Source organism: Melospiza georgiana, chromosome 4, assembly GCF_028018845.1.
Source record: "Melospiza georgiana isolate bMelGeo1 chromosome 4, bMelGeo1.pri, whole genome shotgun sequence".
Taxonomy (NCBI): Eukaryota; Metazoa; Chordata; class Aves; order Passeriformes; family Passerellidae; genus Melospiza; species Melospiza georgiana.
The window spans coordinates 75,471,942-75,491,126 of NC_080433.1; positions in this window are offsets into that span (position 1 = coordinate 75,471,942).

The window sequence follows — 19,185 nt, forward strand, 5'->3', positions numbered from 1 at the left end:
CAGCCGAACCGAGCCCGCTGCTCTCGTGCGCGCTAATTAGCGCGAGTGCGGTCACAGCCCAATGAGCTCCTGTGCAACGCCGCGCTCCCGATCGTGTCCGTGCGATGGCCGGGCCGCCCGCGGGACGCGGCAGCAGGAGAGCCCCGAGCCGGGCGAGTTTAACGTGAGGCGGCGCCGCTTGCCCGCCGTCAGGGAGCCGAGCCGAGCCGAGCCGCGCCGAACGTACAGAGCGGCTCCGAGTTGGGCCGAAGCGAGCCGGGCCGCGCCGAGCGCAGAGAGCGGCTCCGAGTTCGGCCGAATGAAGCCGAGCCTCGCCGAGCGCAGAGAGCGGCTCCGAGTTCGGCCGAATGAAGCCGAGCCGCGCCGAGCGCACTGAGCGGCTCCGAGTTCGGCCGAAGCGAGGCGAGCCGAGCCGCGCGCACTGAGCGGCTCCGAGTTCGGCCGAAGCGAGGCGAGCCGAGCCGCACCGAGCGCACAGAGCGGCTCCGAGTTCGGCCGAAGCGAGGCGAGCCGAGCCGCGCCGATCGTACAGAGCGGCTCCGAGTTTGGCCGAAGCGAGGCGAGCCGCGCCGAGCGCACAGAGCGGCTCCGAGTTCTGCCGAAGTGAGCCGAGGCGCCCCGAGCGCAGAGAGCGGCTCCGAGTTCGGCTGAAGCGAGGCGAGCCGCGCCGAGCGCACTGAGCGGCTCCGAGTTCTGCCGAAGCGAGCCGAGCCGCGCTGAGCGCACTGATCGGCTCCGAGTTCGGCCGAAGCGAGCCGAGCCGCGCTGAGCGCACTGATCGGCTCCGAGTTCGGCCGAAGCGAGCCGAGGGGCCCCGAGCGCACAGAACAGCTCCGAGTCCGGCCGAAGGGAGCCGAGCCGTGCCGAAGGGTCGAGTCCAGCCGAATGCAGATGACAATGGCCGAGTTTAGCCGACTAGAGCCGAGTTTAGCCGAGCAGCTGTGAGCCTTGAGGTGAGCGTGCATCGTTGCCGGTTTGGGATTGAGTGAAATGCGCTAAGGAAACCAGCTTTGGGGAGGGAGGCAGGGAAATCCTCTCTTAACGTTTACCAATTCTTCCGTCAAACTCATCACGGCAGGACAGCGTGAAGACTGAAAGTGTAAGAAGATGTGGAGGGAAACAGAGAATCTGACAGGAGCATCGAATGCACAAGTGCACGAATTTTGCTTTTTGCTTGGATGTAAATTCAGAAGTTGTAAGGAATTTGGGAAGAAGAAGGGACATTTCAGAAGGAGAAGAAGTTGTTGTTACAGTCCTGGCAAAATCTTTTGTTCTAGCTAATAAAAGAAGTTAGTTTAAAAAACAAAAAAAAAATGTTTTTTTTTTCTTCACTGTTATATTCATTGGTGATATATGGTGTGTTGTTTTATTTCTTGGTATTATTAAATCTGTGTAAATTGTTTTTTGAGTGAAGCTAACTTTGGATGGGTTGTTTTGTATTTGAGGTAGGATCAATTTCAATAGGTTTCTTTCACAGAGTTCTCATAGGTATTACTGGGATTTTGGTTTTGTTTACTGTATGCATAAACATAGAGATTTGGTAGGGCCAGCTGGGCTGCTGGAGTTTTGGGTGTGAATTTATTAGATGGCTTTTGTTAAACACAGAATAATTATGTAAGGTAACAGCAAATTACCCAATCACCCAATTTATCCAGCTATGTAACCTTACCACAAAGTTTTATATCTTGCCAGTTTTCTGTTCTTCTGCTCCAAGTAGTTGTTGCAAAAAAGAAAGCACAGTTACTTTTCTGAAGAGTTTTCTTCTATAACAAGCCCTTTACTGCCCTTGAATGTGAGTCAGAGGAGCTAAACAGCTGCAGCTGCTCTGAGGGCTTGGTGGGATTCGCCCCCTCCCTTTTCTTGGGTGCCATGGGAACGAGAGGCGGGCACCATCAGGGGTATATTAACCCCAGCCGTGGCTGAGGGGCTTCATTCCCTCTCGGGGATGTGCTGGGGTAAGAGCTCTCCTCTCATTTCAGGGAAGAGGCTCTTTCAGCTTGTCTCAGCTTATTTTCAGCAGGTGTTTCTGGGCATCTAAAGCACAGAGGCTTGGAAGATTCTGTGAAGAAAACAGCATAGAACACAGGGAATATTTAGGTTTGTGATTTTGGGTTTTGTGTTTAGGGGTGGTAAAGTGCCTTTGAAATTTTTGGTTTTGCACTGTTTTTTTTTTTTTTGGTTGGATTTTTGTTTTGTGGAATTTTTTGTTTCTTAGGTTTTCTTTTTGGGGTTTTTGGTTGGTTTTCATTGCTTTCTTTGATATTTTGGTAGTTTCTGTATTTTTTTTTTTTTTTTTTGTGGGGATTTAGGTGTTTTGGGTTTTTTTATTTTTGTTTTCTGGTTTAGTTTTTTTGTTGTTGTTGTTGTTGTTGTTATTGTTTTTTTTTTTTGTTTTTTTTTTTCTTTAATGGAGGAGTGGGACTCCCTGAAATTCCAAGCTGTGTCAAGCACAACAGATTCTCAGCAGATTCATCATGTCTTCAGAGGGATCTGCCCAGTGTCCAAGATGATGTTTGAGACTCAGGCTTCTGATGAGTTGAGGATTGTGACTGGGAGAGGGAGAGTGTTCAGGTATCCAGTTTAGGAGTTCTTGGGAGGGGGTTTGCAGGCAGCAGGGTGAGAAAGGGTGTTTATTTGTTTGTTTGAGGGCCCCCCAACACAAGGCTGTTCAGAAGCCTAGCAGAGGCATTCCCATGTCTTGCAGCACACAAGGTCATCCACTGTACTCACAGCAATGCCATTTAACTTTGCCTTTCTCTAACCCAGGTGCCACCCCTAATGAAGGCCACAGCCTTGGAATCAGGATGAAACTGGAGCCTGAAGGAGCCAGGCACGCTCAGGAAAGGGCAAGTAGCTGCCTTGCTGGGATTTGGCCCACATAACTCTGGACTCACACTTTGGTTTTGGTTTTCTTTACTGCAGCTGACCGAGAGGCTCACAGGCCATCACAGAGCCCTCCGAGGCAGACTCATTTCAGGTGCAACGTGGATTCCCCCCACTGATCATTCAAAAGATAAGTTTGGGGCCACGGCCTGGAGATGGTGGAGTAGCAGGTTGGGAATCCCTGGGACAGATTTAAAAATGAGCAGAGGAGAAAGCAATCTTCTCCAAGGGCCTCTTAGGACAGCTAAAGGGAGAGGCTCTACTTTTGATGGCAGCTTTCAGGCGGGCAGTGCAGAACAGCTCCGGTGTGTGCCGTGTTCCCTAGTGTGTCTTTGGGGTCCCTTTTGCCCTCTTCCCTCGAGGCCCTCACCACAAGCATGATGTGTCATGTTTCACGTCCCCCTGTTTGTCACGTTCTGTGTCACGGGTGTGTACACACGTTTGTGCCGGAGCTGTTCTGCCCTGCCCATGGCCTGCTGCAGTAGGACAAGCCTTGGGGAGTTAAAATTTGTAATGTGGGCTGTACTTGGGCTCTAGATGCTATTCCTAGGTTGGCAAAAGGTGTTTGCAGCTTGTGAGTTACCCTGGTGGTGTTTGACATATGTTCTAACTTTCTTTCAGGTGCAGCTGCATTCCATGTGTGGCAGAGGGTCAGGGTTAGGAGGTGCCGGGCCTTCTTAGGAGCGCGGTGAGTAGCAGAGTGGTGGGGTTTTGGCCGATGCGGTGCCAAGGTCAGGCACTGATGTTTGGTTGTCTTTAATCTAGCTGTCTGAGAGACACCAGCCCGGTGCCAGCAGGACCTTCCCAGCTGACGAGGTGGCCTTTCTTTGCACCTGACAGGGACCAGCATCCCCAGATGTCTGAGAGATAAGTAGAGGGTGATGACCCACAGTAGGCATGAAGGCATGGTGCTGGTTTGGGAATGACCGGGAGGGGTTTTTGAGTCCAATTTGGAGGTGGGGGGTGTTCATGAAGTGGCCCCTTAGGCCCCATAAAAGCAAAGTCTCACTTTTGATCCCAGTGCTGAGGTGTGCAGGGCCGAGCAGTCCCGGTGTGTCTCGTGTCCTTTGTCTGTTGTGCATTATGTGTCGTTTGTGTATGCCATGTCTTTTACCTTAGGGGGGCCTGTCAGAAACCCTGGCATCCTTGTTAGCATCTGTGATCTCTGCATTCCTTGGCCTGGCACCCAGGCCACAGAACTTTTGACTGGGGAGCTCAGACAGGCATCAGACTCTCTTCTGTCTTTGGAAGCATCCAGTCAGGTGTCTTGCCAGGTCTTGTTCTGAGCTGTCCGGACAGCTATGCCCCACCTGGATCCGTTATGGTGGATTAGGACTTGTAATATTATGAGGTTAGGTAGAGGGTTCTGACTGTAGGATTCCTAGGCATCCATCTTTGCATTTATTGGAATAAATCCTTCAGTTAGCATCTTCTTCCTCCAGGGTTCTCTGAGCCTCATCAGCTGACCATCGGTCTCAGCTCGGTCATCTCCTTTTGCATTCTCTCAGTCCTTGCAGCCATTTTCCTTGCCAAGAGATGTCTGTTCCTGTTGTGTCCCCGTTGTCTGTCCTGTCCTGTCTGTCCTGTGTCACGGGTGTCTGCACACATTTGTGCCGGGGCTGCTCTGCCCTGCCGCACAGCCTGGTGCAATAGGAGAAGTCCTGGGGACTTGGAATTTGTAATGTGGGGTGTAGTTGGACTCTAGATGGGATTTGTAGATGGACACATCATATCTGGAGCTCTTCAGTTATCCTGCAACAGTGTGACTCTTGTCCTACCTTTTTTTCCAGAATCAGATGGATTAAATCTGTGCCAGGGGGCCCCATCCCGGGTGAGGGGATTGCCCCGAGCAGGTGAGGCCCCATTTGTCTCTGCAGCAGAAGTGTGTATGGTGACTGTGTTACAGCTCTGTTCTTTGTCTTTCTTTTTAGGAAATAAATCTGGATTCCAGCAGCCAAGGTGGGCAGCGGAGAGAAATGGTTGTTATTGCTCAGCTCTCAAGCACAACAATTTTTCAGCAGATTGATCGTGTCACAAGAGGGATCTGCCCAGTGTCAAGGATGATGTTTGAGATTGAGGCTTCAGGTGATTGAGGATGGTGACTGGGAGAGGGAGGGTGTTCAGGTATCCAGTTAGGAGTTCTTGGGAGGGGGTTTGCAGGCAGTAGGGTGAGAAAGGGTGTTTATTTGTTTATTTGAGGGCTCCCCCCCACACAAGGCTGTTCAGAAGCCTAGCAGAGGCATTGCTGTGTCTTAGAGCACACAAGGTCATCCACTGCACTCACAGCAATGCCATTTAACTTTGCCTTTCTCTAACCCAGGTGCCACTCCTAATAAAGGCCACAGCCTTGGAATCAGGATGAAGCTGGAGCCTGAGGGAGCCAGGCATGCTCAGGAAAGGGCAAGTAGCTGCATTACTGGGATTTGGCCCACATAAGTCTGAACTCATACTTTGGTTTTGGTTTTCTTTATTGCAGCTGACCGAGAGGCTCACAGGCCATCACAGAGCCCTCCGAGGCAGACTCATTTCAGGTGCAACGTGGATCCACATCGCCGATCATTCAAAAGATAAGTCGGGGGCCACGGCCTGGAGATGGGAGAGTATCAGGTTGGGAGTTCTTGCGCCAGATTTAAAAATTGGCTGTGGGAAAAGCAATCTTCTCCAAGGGCCTCTTAGGACAGGTAAAGGGAGAGGCTCTACTTTTGATGGCAGATGTCAGGCGGGCAGTGCAGAACAGCTCTGGTCTGTCTGGTGTTGTCTCGTGTGCCGTGTTACCTGGTGTGTCTTTGGGGTCCCTTTTGCCTTCTCCCCTCGAGGCCCTCACCACAAGCATGATGTGTTGTGTTTCTTGTCCCCCCTGTTTGTCACGTTCTGTGTCACGGGTGTGTACACACGTTTGTGCCGGAGCTGTTCTGCCCTGCCCATGGCCTGCTGCAGTAGGACAAGCCTTGGGGAGTTGAAATTTGTAATGTGGGGTGTACTTGGGCTCTAGATGCTGTTCCTAGATTGACATAAGGTGTTTGCAGCTTGTGAGTTACCCTGGTTTTGTTTGACATAAGTTCTAACTTTCTTTCAGGTGCAGATGCATTCCAGGTGTGGCAGAGGGTCAGGGTTAGGAGGTGCCGGGCCTTCTTAGGAGCGCGGTGAGTAGCAGAGTGGTGGGGTTTTGGCCGATGCGGTGCCAAGGTCAGGCACTGATGTTTGGTTCTCTTTAATCTAGCTGTCTGAGGGACACCAGCCCGGTGACAGCAGGACCTTCCCAGCTGACGAGGTGGCCTTTCTTTGCACCTGACAGGGACTGGCATCCCCAGATGTCTGAGAGATAAGTAGAGGGCTGTGACCCACAGAGGGGATGAAGGCATGGTGCTGGTTTGGGAATTACTGGGAGGGGTTTTTGAGTCCAATTTGGAGGGGGGGGGTGTTCATGAGGTGGCCCCTTAGGCCCCATAAAAGCCACGTCTCACTTTTGATCACAGTGCTGAGGCAGGGCAGTGCAGGGCAGAGCAGTCCCGGTGTGTCTCGTGTCACTTGTCTGTTGTGCATTATGTGTTGTTTGTGTATGCCATGTCTTTTACCTTAGGGGGGCCTGTCAGAAACCTTGGCATCCTTGTTAGCATCTGTGATCTCTGCATTCCTTGGCCTGGCACCCGGGCCATAGAACTTTTGACTGGGGAGCTCAGACAGGCATCAGACTCTCTTCTGTCTTTGGAAGCATCCAGTCAGGTGTCTTGTCAGGTCTTGTTCTGAGCTGTCCGGACAGCTATGCCCCACCTGGATCCGTTATGGTGGATTAGGACTTGTAATATTACGAGGTTAGGTAGAGGGTTCTGACTGTAGGATTCCTAGGCATCCATCTTTGCAGTTATTGAAATAAATCCTTCAGTTAGCATCTTCTTCCTCCAGGGTTCTCTGAGCCTCATCAGCTGACCATCGGTCTCAGCTCGGTCATCTCCTTTTGCATTCTCTCAGTCCTTGCAGCCATTTTCCTTGCCAAGAGATGTCTGTTCCTGTTGTGTCCCCGTTGTCTGTCCTGTCCTGTCCTGTCTGTCCTGTGTCACGGGTGTCATCACACATTTGTGCCGGGGCTGCTCTGCCCTGCCGCACAGCCTGGTGCAATAGGAGAAGTCCTGGGGACTTGGCATTTGTAATGTGGGGTGTAGTTGGACTCTAGATGGGATTTGTAGATGGACACATCATATCTGGAGCTCATCAGTTATCCTGCAACAGTGTGACTCTTGTCCTAACTTTTTTTTCAGATTGAGATGGATTAAATCTGTGCCAGAGGGCCCCGTCCCAGGTGAGGGGATTGCCCCGAGCAGGTGAGGCCCCATTTGTCCCTGCAGCAGAAGTGTGTATGTGGTGACTGTGTTACAGCACTGTTCTTTGTCTTTCTTTTTAGGAAATCAATCTGGATACCAGCAGCCAAGGTGAGCAGCGGAGAGAAGTGGTTGTTATTGCTCAGCTCTCAAGCACAACAATTTTTCAGCCGATTCATCGTGTCACAAGAGGGATCTGCCCAGTGTCAAGGATGATGTTTGAGATTGAGGCTTCAGGTGAGTTGAGGATTGGGACTGGGAGAGGGAGGGTGAGTAGGTATCCAGTTAGGAGTTCTTGGGAGGGGGTTTGAAGGCAGCAGGGTGAGAAAGGGTGTTTATTTGTTTATTTGAGGGCCCCCCCACACAAGGCTGTTCAGAAGCCTAGCAGAGGCATTGCCGTGTCTTGCAGCACACAAGGTCATCCACTGCACTCACAGCAATGGCATTTAACTTTGCCTTTCTCTAACCCAGGTGCCACCCCTAATGAAGGCCACAGCCTTGGAATCAGGATGAAGCTGGAGCCTGAGGGAGCCAGGCACACTCAGGAAAGGGCAAGTAGCTGCCTTGCTGGGATTTGGCCCACATAACTCTGGACTCACACTTTGGTTTCGGTTTACTTTATTGTAGCTGACCAAGAGGCTCACAGGCCATCACAGAGCCCTCCGAGGCACACTCATTTCAGGTGCAACGTGGATCCACATCGCCGATCATCCAAAAGATAAGTTGGGGGCCAGGGCCTGGAGATGAGAGAATAGTGGGTTGGTAGTTCTTGGGGCAGATTTAGAAATTAGCAAAGAGAAGAGCATTCTTCTCCAAGGGCCTCTTAGGACAGCTAAAGGGAGAGGCTCTACTTTTGATGGCAGCTTTCAGGTGGGCAGTGCAGAACAGCTCTGGTGTGTGCCGTGTTCCCTAGTGTGTCTTTGGGGTCCCTTTTGCCCTCTTCCCTCGAGGCCCTCACCACAAGCATGATGTGTCGTGTTTCTTGTCCCCCCTGTTTGTCACGTTCTCTGTCACGGGTGTGTGCACACGTTTGTGCTGGAGCTGTTCTGCCCTGCCCATGGCCTGCTGCAGTAGGACAAGCCTGGGGAGTTGAAATTTGTAATGTGGGCTGTACTTGGGCTCTAGATGCTGTTCCTAGATTGACATAAGGTGTTTGCAGCTTGTGAGTTACCCTGGTTTTGTTTGACATAAGTTCTAACTTTCTTTCAGGTGCAGATGCATTCCATGTGTGGCAGAGGGTCAGGGTTAGGAGGTGCCGGGCCTTCTTAGGAGCACGGTGAGTAGCAGAGTGGTGGGGTTTTGGCCGATGCGGTGCCAAGGTCAGGCACTGATGTTTGGTTGTCTTTAATCTAGCTGTCTGAGAGACACCAGCCCGGTGACAGCAGGACCTTCCCAGCTGACGAGGTGGCCTTTCTTTGCACCTGACAGGGACCGGCATCCCCAGATGTCTGAGAGATAAGTAGAGGGTGATGACCCACAGAGGGGATGAAGGCATGGTGCTGGTTTGGGAATGACCGGGAGGGGTTTTTGAGTCCAATTTGGAGGTGGGTGGTGTTCATGAAGTGATCCCTTAGGCCCCATAAAAGCAAAGTCTCACTTTTGATCGCAGTGCTGAGGTGTGCAGGGCAGAGCAGTCCCGGTGTTTCTCGTGTCCTTTGTCTGTTGTGCATTATGTGTTGTTTGTGTATGCCATGTCTTTTACCTTAGGGGGGCCTGTCAGAAACATTGGCATCCTTGTTAGCATCTGTGATCTCTGCATTCCTTGGCCTGGCACCCGGGCCATAGAACTTTTGACTGGGGAGCTCAGACAGGCATCAGACTCTCTTCTGTCTTTGGAAGCATCCAGTCAGGTGTCTTGTCAGGTCTTGTTCTGAGCTGTCCGGACAGCTATGCCCCACCTGGATCCATTATGGTGGATTAGGACTTGTAAGAATGTGAGGGCAAGCAGAGGATTCTGACCATAGGATTCCTAGGCATCGATCTTTGCTGTTATTGGAATAAATCCTTCAGTTAGCATCTTCTTCCTCCAGGGTTCTCTGAGCCTCATCAGCTGACCGTAAGTTTGAACTCAGTCATCTCCTTTTGCATTCTCTCAGTCCTTGCAGCCATTTTCCTTGCCAAGAGATTTCTGTTCCTGTTGTGTCCCCGTTGTCTGTCCTGTCCTGTCTGTCCTGTGTCACGGGTGTCTGCACACATTTGTGCCGGGGCTGCTCTGCCCTGCCGCACAGCCTGGTGCGATAGGAGAGGGCCCGGGGACTTGGAATGTGTAATGCGGGCTGTAGTTGGACTCTAGATGGGATTTGTAGATGGACACATCATATCTGGAGCTCTTCAGTTATCCTGCAACAGTGTGACTCTTGTCCTACCTTTTTTTTCAGATTGAGATGGATTAAATCTGTGCCAGGGGGCCCCATCCCGGGTGAGGGGATTGCCCCGAGCAGGTGAGGCCCCATTTGTCTCTGCAGCAGAAGTGTGTATGGTGACTGTGTTACAGCTCTGTTCTTTGTCTTTCTTTTTAGGAAATAAATCTGGATTCCAGCAGCCAAGGTGGGCAGCGGAGAGAAGTGGTTGTTATTGCTCAGCTCTCAAGCACAACAATTTTTCAGCAGATTGATCGTGTCACAAGAGGGATCTGCCCAGTGTCAAGGCTGATGTTTGAGATTGAGGCTTCAGGTGATTGAGGATTGTGACTGGGAGAGGGAGGGTGTTCAGGTATGCAGTTAGGAGTTCTTGGGAGGGGGTTTGCAGGCAGCAGGGTGAGAAAGGGTGTTTATTTGAGGGCTCCCCCCCCACACAAGGCTGTTCAGAAGCCTAGCAGAGGCATTACCATGTCTTACAGCACACAAGGTCATCCAGTGCACTCACAGCAATGCCATTTAACTTTGCCTTTCTCTAACCCAGGTGCCACCCCTAATGAAGGCCACAGCCTTGGAATCAGGATGAAGCTGGAGCCTGAAGGAGCCAGGCACACTCAGGAAAGGGCAAGTAGCTGCATTGCTGGGATTTGGCCCACATAACTCTGGACTCACACTTTGGTTTTGGTTTTCTTTATTGCAGCTGACCGAGAGGCTCACAGGCCATCACAGAGCCCTCCGAGGCAGACGCATTTCAGGTGCAGCGTGGATTCCCATCACCAATCATCCAAAAGATAAGTTGGGGGCCAGGGCCTGGAGATGAGAGAATAGTGGGTTGGTAGTTCTTGGGGCAGATTTAGAAATTAGCAAAGAGAAGAGCATTCTTCTCCAAGGGCCTCTTAGGACAGGTAAAGGGAGAGGCTCTACTTTTGATGGCAGATGTCAGGCGGGCAGTGCAGAACAGCTCCGGTGTGTGCCGTGTTCCCTAGTGTGTCTTTGGGGTCCCTTTTGCCCTCTTCCCTCTAGGCCCTCACCACAAGCATGATGTGTTGTGTTTCATGTCCCCCTGTTTGTCACGTTCTGTGTCACGGGTGTCTGCGGGTATTTGTGCCGGAACTGTTCTGCCCTGCCCATGGCCTGCTGCAGTAGGACAAGCCTTGGGGAGTTGAAATTTGTAATGTGGGCTGTACTTGGGCTCTAGATGCTGTTCCTAGATTGACATAAGGTGTTTGCAGCTTGTGAGTTACCCTGGTTTTGTTTGACATAAGTTCTAACTTTCTTTCAGGTGCAGATGCATTCCATGTGTGGCAGAGGGTCAGGGTTAGGAGGTGCCGGGCCTTCTTAGGAGCGCGGTGAGTAGCAGAGTGGTGGGGTTTTGGCCGATGCGGTGCCAAGGTCAGGCACTGATGTTTGGTTCTCTTTAATCTAGCTGTCTGAGAGACACCAGCCCAGTGACAGCAGGACCTTCCCAGCTGACGAGGTGGCCTTTCTATGCACGTGACAGGGACCGGCATCCCCAGATGTCTGAGAGATAAGTAGAGGGCTGTGACCCACAGAGGGGATGAAGGCATGGTGCTGGTTTGGGAATGACCGGGAGGGGTTTTTGAGTCCAATTTGGAGGTGGGTGGTGTTCATGAAGTGGCCCCTTAGGCCCCATAAAAGCAAAGTCTCACTTTTGATCGCAGTGCTGAGGTGTGCAGGGCAGAGCAGTCCCGGTGTTTCTCGTGTCCTTTGTCTGTTGTGCATTATGTGTTGTTTGTGTATGCCATGTCTTTTACCTTAGGGGGGCCTGTCAGAAACCTTGGCATCCTTGTTAGCATCTGTGATCTCTGCATTCCTTGGCCTGGCACCCGGGCCATAGAACTTTTGACTGGGGAGCTCAGACAGGCATCAGACTCTCTTCTGTCTTTGGAAGCATCCAGTCAGGTGTCTTGTCAGGTCTTGTTCTGAGCTGTCCGGACAGCTATGCCCCACCTGGATCCATTATGGTGGATTAGGACTTGTAAGAATGTGAGGGCAGGCAGAGGATTCTGACCATAGGATTCCTAGGCATCGATCTTTGCTGTTATTGGAATAAATCCTTCAGTTAGCATCTTCTTCCTCCAGGGTTCTCTGAGCCTCATCAGCTGACCGTCAGTTTGAACTCAGTCATCTCCTTTTGCATTCTCTCAGTCCTTGCAGCCATTTTCCTTGCCAAGAGATGTCTGTTCCTGTTGTGTCCCCGTTGTCTGTCCTGTCCTGTCCTGCCTGTCCTGTGTCACGGGTGTCTGCACACATTTGTGCCGGGGCTGCTCTGCCCTGCCGCACAGCCTGGTGCAATAGGAGAAGTCCTGGGGACTTGGCATTTGTAATGTGGAGTGTAGTTGGTCTCTAGATGGGATTTGTAGATGGACACATCATATCTGGAGCTCATCAGTTATCCTGCAACAGTGTGACTTTTGTCCTACCTTTTTTTCCAGAATCAGATGGATTAAATCTGTGCCAGGGGGCCCCATCCCGGGTGAGGGGATTGCCCCGAGCAGGTGAGGCCCATTTGTCTCTGCAGCAGAAGTGTGTATGGTGACTGTGTTACAGCTCTGTTCTTTGTCTTTCTTTTTAGGAAATAAATCTGGATTCCAGCAGCCAAGGTGGGCAGCGGAGAGAAGTGGTTGTTATTGCTCAGCTCTCAAGCACAACAATTTTTCAGCAGATTGATCGTGTCACAAGAGGGATCTGCCCAGTGTCAAGGCTGATGTTTGAGATTGAGGCTTCAGGTGATTGAGGATTGTGACTGGGAGAGGGAGGGTGTTCAGGTATGCAGTTAGGAGTTCTTGGGAGGGGGTTTGCAGGCAGCAGGGTGAGAAAGGGTGTTTATTTGTTTATTTGAGGGCTCCCCCCCACACAAGGCTGTTCAGAAGCCTAGCAGAGGCATTGCCATGTCTTGCAGCACACAAGGTCATCCACTGCACTCACAGCAATGCCATTTAACTTTGCCTTTCTCTAACCCAGGTGCCACCCCTAATGAAGGCCACAGCCTTGGAATCAGGATGAAGCTGGAGCCTGAAGGAGCCAGGCACACTCAGGAAAGGGCAAGTAGCTGCATTACTGGGATTTGGCCCACATAACTCTGGACTTATACTTTGGTTTTGGTTTTCTTTATTGCAGCTGACCGAGAGGCTCACAGGCCATCACGAGGCCCTCCGAGGCAGACGCATTTCAGGTGCAGCGTGGATTCCCATCACCAATCATCCAAAAGATAAGTCGGGTGCCACGGCCTGGAGATGGGAGTGTATCAGGTTGGGAGTTCTTGTGCCAGAATTAAAAATTGGCTGTGGGAAAAGCAATCTTCTCCAAGGGCCTCTTAGGACAGCTAAAGGGCGAGGCTCTACTTTTGATGGCAGCTTTCAGGCGGGCAGTGCAGAACAGCTCTGGTCTGTCTGGTGTTGTCCGGTGTGCCGTGTTCCCTAGTGTGTCTTTGGGGTCCCTTTTCCCTTCTCCCCTTGAGGCCCTCACCACAAGCATGATGTGTCGTGTTTCTTGTCCCCCCTGTTTGTCACGTTCTCTGTCACGGGTGTGTGCACACGTTTGTGCTGGAGCTGTTCTGCCCTGCCCATGGCCTGCTGCAGTAGGACAAGCCTTGGGGAGTTGAAATTTGTAATGTGGGGTGTACTTGGGCTCTGGATGCTTTTCCTAGATTGACATAAGGTGTTTGCAGCTTGTGAGTTACCCTGGTGGTGTTTGACATAAGTTCTAACTTTCTTTCAGGTGCAGATGCATTCCAGGTGTGGCAGAGGGTCAGGGTTAGGAGGTGCCGGGCCTTCTTAGGAGCGCGGTGAGTAGCAGAGTGGTGGGGTTTTGGCCGATGCGGTGCCAAGGTCAGGCACTGATGTTTGGTTCTCTTTAATCTAGCTGTCTGAGAGACACCAGCCCGGTGCCAGCAGGACCTTCCCAGCTGACGAGGTGGCCTTTCTTTGCACCTGACAGGGACCAGCATCCCCAGATGTCTGAGAGATAAGTAGAGGGCTGTGACCCACAGAGGGGATGAAGGCATGGTGCTGGTTTGGGAATGACCGGGATGGGTTTTTGAGTCCAATTTGGAGGTGGGTGGTGTTCATGAAGTGGCCCCTTAGGCCCTATAAAAGCCACGTCTCACTTTGGATCGCAGTGCTGCGGTGTGCAGGGCAGAGCAGTCCCGGGGTGTCTCGTGTCCTTTGTCTGTTGTGCATTATGTGTTGTTTGTGTATGCCATGTCTTTTACCTTAGGGGGGCCTGTCAGAAACCTTGGCATCCTTGTTAGCATCTGTGATCTCTGCATTCCTTGGCCTGGCACCCGGGCCATAGAACTTTTGACTGGGGAGCTCAGACAGGCATCAGACTCTCTTCTGTCTTTGGAAGCATCCAGTCAGGTGTCTTGTCAGGTCTTGTTCTGAGCTGTAGGGACAGCTATGCCCCACCTGGATCCATTATGGTGGATTAGGACTTGTAAAAAATGTGAGGGCAGGCAGAGGATTCTGACCATAGGATTCCTAGGCATCGATCTTTGCAGTTATTGAAATAAATCCTTCAGTTAGCATCACCTTCCTCCAGGGTTCTCTGAGCCTCATCAGCTGACCGTCAGTTTGAACTCAGTCATCTCCTTTTGCATTCTCTCAGTCCTTGCAGCCATTTTCCTTGCCAAGAGATTTCTGTTCCCGTTGTGTCCCCGTTGTCTGTCCTGTCCTGTCTGTCCTGTGTCACGGGTGTCTGCACACATTTGGGACGGGGCTGCTCTGCCCTGCGGCATAGCCAGCTGCGATAGGAGAAGTCCTGGGGACTTGGAATGTGTAATGCAGGGTGTAGTTGGACTCTAGATGGGATTTGTAGATGGACACAGGATATCTGGAGCTCCTCAGTTATCCTGCAACAGTTTGACTCTTGTCCTACCTTTTTTTTCAGATTGAGATGGATTAAATCTGTGCCAGAGGGCCCCGTCCCGTTGAGGGGATTCCCCTGAGCAGGTGAGGCCCCATTTGTCTCTGCAGCAGAAGTGTGTATGGTGACTGTGTTACAGCTCTGTTCTTTGTCTTTCTTTTTAGGAAGTAACTCTGGATACCAGCAGCCAAGGTGAGCAGCAGAGAGAAGTGGTTGTTATTGCTCAGCTCTGAAGCACAACAATTTTTCAGCAGATTCATTGTGTCACAAGAGGGATCTGCCCAGTGTCAAGGATGATGTTTGGGATTGAGGCTTCAGGTGAGTTGAGGATGGTGACTGGGAGAGGGAGGGTGATCAGGTATCCAGTAAGGAGTTCTTGGGAGGGGGTTTGCAGGCAGCAGGGTGAGAAAGGGTGTTTATTTGAGGGCCCCCCCAACACAAGGCTGTTCAGAAGCCTAGCAGAGGCATTGCCATGTCTTAGAGCACACAAGGTCATCCACTGCACTCACAGCAATGCCATTTAACTTTGCCTTTCTCTAAGCCAGGTGCCACTCCTATGGAAGGCCACATCCTTGGAATCAGGATGAAGCTGGAGCCTGAGGGAGCCAGGCACGCTCAGGAAAGGGCAAGTAGCTGCCTTGCTGGGATTTGGCCCACATAAGTCTGAACTCATACTTTGGTTTTGGTTTTCTTTATTGTAGCTGACTGGGAGGCTCACAGGCCATCACAGAGCCCTCCGAGGCAGACTCATTTCAGGTGCAGCGTGGATTCCCATCACCAATCATCCAAAAGATAAGTTGGGGGCCATGGCCTGGAGATGGGAGTGTAGCAGGTTGGGAGTTCTTGGGGCAGAGTTAAAAACAGCAGAGGGAAAAGCAATCTTCTCCAAGGGCCTGTTAGGACAGCTAAAGGGAGAGGCTCTTCTTTTGATGGCAGCTTTCAGGCGGGCAGTGCAGAACAGCTCCGGTCTGTATCCTGTTGTCTGGTGTGCTGTGTTCCCTAGTGTGTCTTTGGGGTCCCTTTTGCCCTCTTCCCTCGAGGCCCTCACCACAAGCATGATGTGTTGTGTTTGGTGTCCCCCTGTTTGTCACGTTCTGTGTCACGGGTGTCTGCAGGTATTTGTGCCGGAGCTGTTCTGCCCTGCCGCATGGCGTGCTGCAATGGGACAAGCCTGGGGAGTTGAAATTTGAATGTGGGCTCTACTTGGGCACTAGGTGCTATTCCTAGGTTTACATAAGGTGTTTCCAGCTTGAAAGTTAAAGTTATTGTGGAGGTGTGTGACATATGTTCTAACTTTCTTTCAGGTGTGGATGCATTGCATCCATGGCAGAGGGTCAGGGTTAGGAGGTGCTGGGCATTCCTAGGAGCATGGTGAGTAGCAGACTGGTGGGGTTTTGGCCGATGCGGTGCCAAGGTCAGGCACTGATGTTTGGTTCTCTTTAATCTAGCTGTCTGAGAGACACCAGCCCGGTGCCAGCAGGACCTTCCCAGCTGACGAGGTGGCCTTTCTTTGCACCTGACACAGGCATCCCCTGATGTCTGAGAGATAAGCAGAGGGCTGCAACCCTCAGAGGGGATGAACGTGGGGTACTTTGTCAGGCCTCCCTGAGGTGGGGGTCTGAGTTGGCTCTGGCAATGAGGTTAGCCAAGATGTTGCCCCTTAGGCCCCATAAAAGCAAAGTCTCCCTTTTGGTCACAGTGCTGAGGTGCGCAGCAGGGCAGAGCAGTCCTGGTGTGTCTTGTGTCACTTGTGTATTGTGTGTTTTCCTGGATATCTCATGTCTCTTATCTTAGCCCTGTGAGGGGCCTCTCAGAAACCTTTCCTAGCATCCGTGATCTCAGCGTTCCTCGCCCTGGCACCCATGCCATAGATCTTTTGACTGGGGAGCTCACACAGGCATCAGAAATGCATCTCTCTTTAGAAGCGTCCAGTCAAATGTCTTGTCATGTCTTGTTCTGACCTGTACGGACAGCCATGCTGCGCAATGATCCATTATAGCAGAGTAGGACTTGTAAGGATGTGAGGTTAGGGAGAGGATTCTGACTGTAGGATTCTCGGGCATCCATCTTTGCAGTTTTTGGAATAAATCATTCTGTTTGCATCTTCTTCCTCCAGGGTTCTCTGAGCCTCATCAGCTCGCCATCAGCTTCAACTCTTCTTCTTTTGCATTCTCTCAGTCCTTGCAGCCATTTTCCTTGCTAAGAGATTTCCGTTCCTGTTGTGTCCCCAGTGTTTGTCACGTCTTGTCTGTCCTGTGTCACGGGTGTCTGCACACATTTGTGCTGGAGCTGCTGTTCTGCCCTGCTGCAATATGAGAAGTCTCAGGGACTTGGAATTTGTAATGTGTAGTTGGATTCTAGATGGGATTTGTAGATGGACACAGGATACGTGGAGCCCATAAGTTATCCTGCAGCCCTTTCACTTTCATCCTAACTTTCTTTTAGTTGCAGAAGGATAAATCCAGGGCAGAGCCCCCCATTCTGGGTGAGGGGATTCCCCTGTGAAGGTCAGTCACTGTTTGTCTCTGCAGAGGAAGCATAAATTGTGGCTGCTGCAGCTCTGCTCTTTGTCTTTATTTTTAGGAAGTCAAGGCAGAGAGCAGCTGTCAAGGCTGAGTGGGCAAGGTGAGCATTCAGTAGGGTACCGAAATAGTTGTTATTGCTGAGGTCTCAGTTTCTGGTGCAGCTCTAGGTATGTATTATTCCTCTTTTTATTTTAGATGGACTGCTTGCCATCTATCCTAGCCCAGCATGCCCATGCCAGGTGGGTTCAAGCTTAAGGTATCAGTGTGGCATACTTGTCAGGGTTGGGAGGTTGTGTTTTCACAGTATCTCAGCATGCTTTTCTGCTTTGTTTCTTTGCAGGTGCTGTCGCTGCCCTAGGCATGCCAGGGAAGAGAGGAGGGCAGGTGACTCGGAGTTTAGGCGGGGTGATTCCTAGGTGAGCGTTATGCAGCAGCATGCTAAGTGTGTACATTTTCTTTTTGCAGGTATCTTCCAGGCGGCCTCTGGAGTCAAATCAAGACTTGAGGTGAGCTGGGGCAGGGGTGCGAAGGAGTCCCGGGGATTACTGTTTTTGAGGGCAATAGTCACGTTTTCTGTTTTGCCTTAGGTACCCTGGGCAGGCTTGTAGCCACAGCTTGGAAGCGGCAGCACCGAAGCGCACACATTGAGAACGTCTCAACGTCCACGTCCGACCGAGGATGGATTTTGTCTGCTTGTCTTCCAAAAGCTAAGTGTCGGGGCCAGTGGTTGGGAGAAGGGGAAAAGCCTTTACTATCACAGGAGGCAATCTGATGTCAGCTTAGCGGAGAGGTCTGTAGTGGGACAGGCTCCCTGGAAGTAAAGGGAGAGGGTTTCTCCTCAGCCTCACCAGAGCCTTTGCCGGGCAGGGCAGTTCCTACCCATCTCCACATTCTCGTGAACTTTGCGTCATCTGCCTTCCTCGACTTGAAGTCGTCACGGCTCTTTCCCCCGTGGAGCTTGCCTTCAGGTCCGGAGCTGTAGCCGCAGTCACCTGGCAGTCCGCTTCCTTCTCTAGGCTTGCTGAGCCTCTCGAGCATCTTCCTAACTGCTTTGGCCCTAACTTCCTTTAATGAGTTGCATTTCATCATCACGTGCTGTTGTCATAGGGCTTCCTTTCCCTTGGCCTCATTGGCCTCTGGCTCGTCTTGTGCTAGGACTCTCGGGTCCCTAAAGGGAAAGTGCCAAGCAGTTGCAACTTGTCTCTGTGTTATGTCATCTGTGTCTATGTTATGGTGTGTGTGTCCATTGTCTTCCACGGCATAGGCCTTTGTTACATCTCAATGCTTTATCGGCTCTCTTCTGTGCCATGTTCTACTCACATTCCTTGCCGGATATCTCTTATTCCAGCATCTTTACATTTTTACTCTTTGAGACAGGAATGTCTCACAGGGACAAGATGTTCTCATCCATCTTCCTTCTCACTATCAGCTTTGGTAGTGGGTTTTTTTCCATTTTCTTGAACTTCTAGAGGGAGCATCTTACACCCTCCTCACGTGACTGCAGTAGTTCTATAGGTTCCATCTTCTCAAAGGATACAGGGCTCAATAAGTAATCTTCCAGAGAGTTTTCTTAAGTCGTGGTTTATATTGTATGTTCCTATGTTGGCTTATATTGTATGTACTTACATACAGTATAAGTACGTACAGTATAAGCCAGCATAGGTACGTGCAATGTAAGTGCATCGCCTTATATTGTCTGTACTTACACTGCATGTAAGCATGTCGCCTTATATTGTGTGTACTTACACTCTGTGTACACTTGCACTGTATGCGTCAGCTTATATTGTGTGTAGACTGTACCACTTATGATCGGAGCTGCCCTGCCCTGGCACATAGTCACAGTTAGGTAGAACAGTTATAACAACTTTACTGTTCATCTGTCTTTTGTGGGATTTTGGGTAGAAAATTCATCAGTCCAGAGTGGGGACAAGTCCTAGCTGTCAGATAGCCACTTGTTGACCCTTCCTGTTGTCTCACAGGTCCCCGAGGCTGCTGATTTCCCCAGGATCTGCCATTTAGCTCAAGGAGCGGCAGCCAGAAGATGTGTCAAAGCACCTTCTTCAGCATCTCAGAGAAGGGCCACAGTGAGCGTGTAAGAAGGAGTGTGTGTGAGAGCACGTGGCTGTGTCTGTCTGTTCGTCTCTGCGTGTGTGAGGGCATGCTGACTGGATTTAACCTTGTGTATATGACTTTTGCTTTTCAGGTTTTGCAACTCAT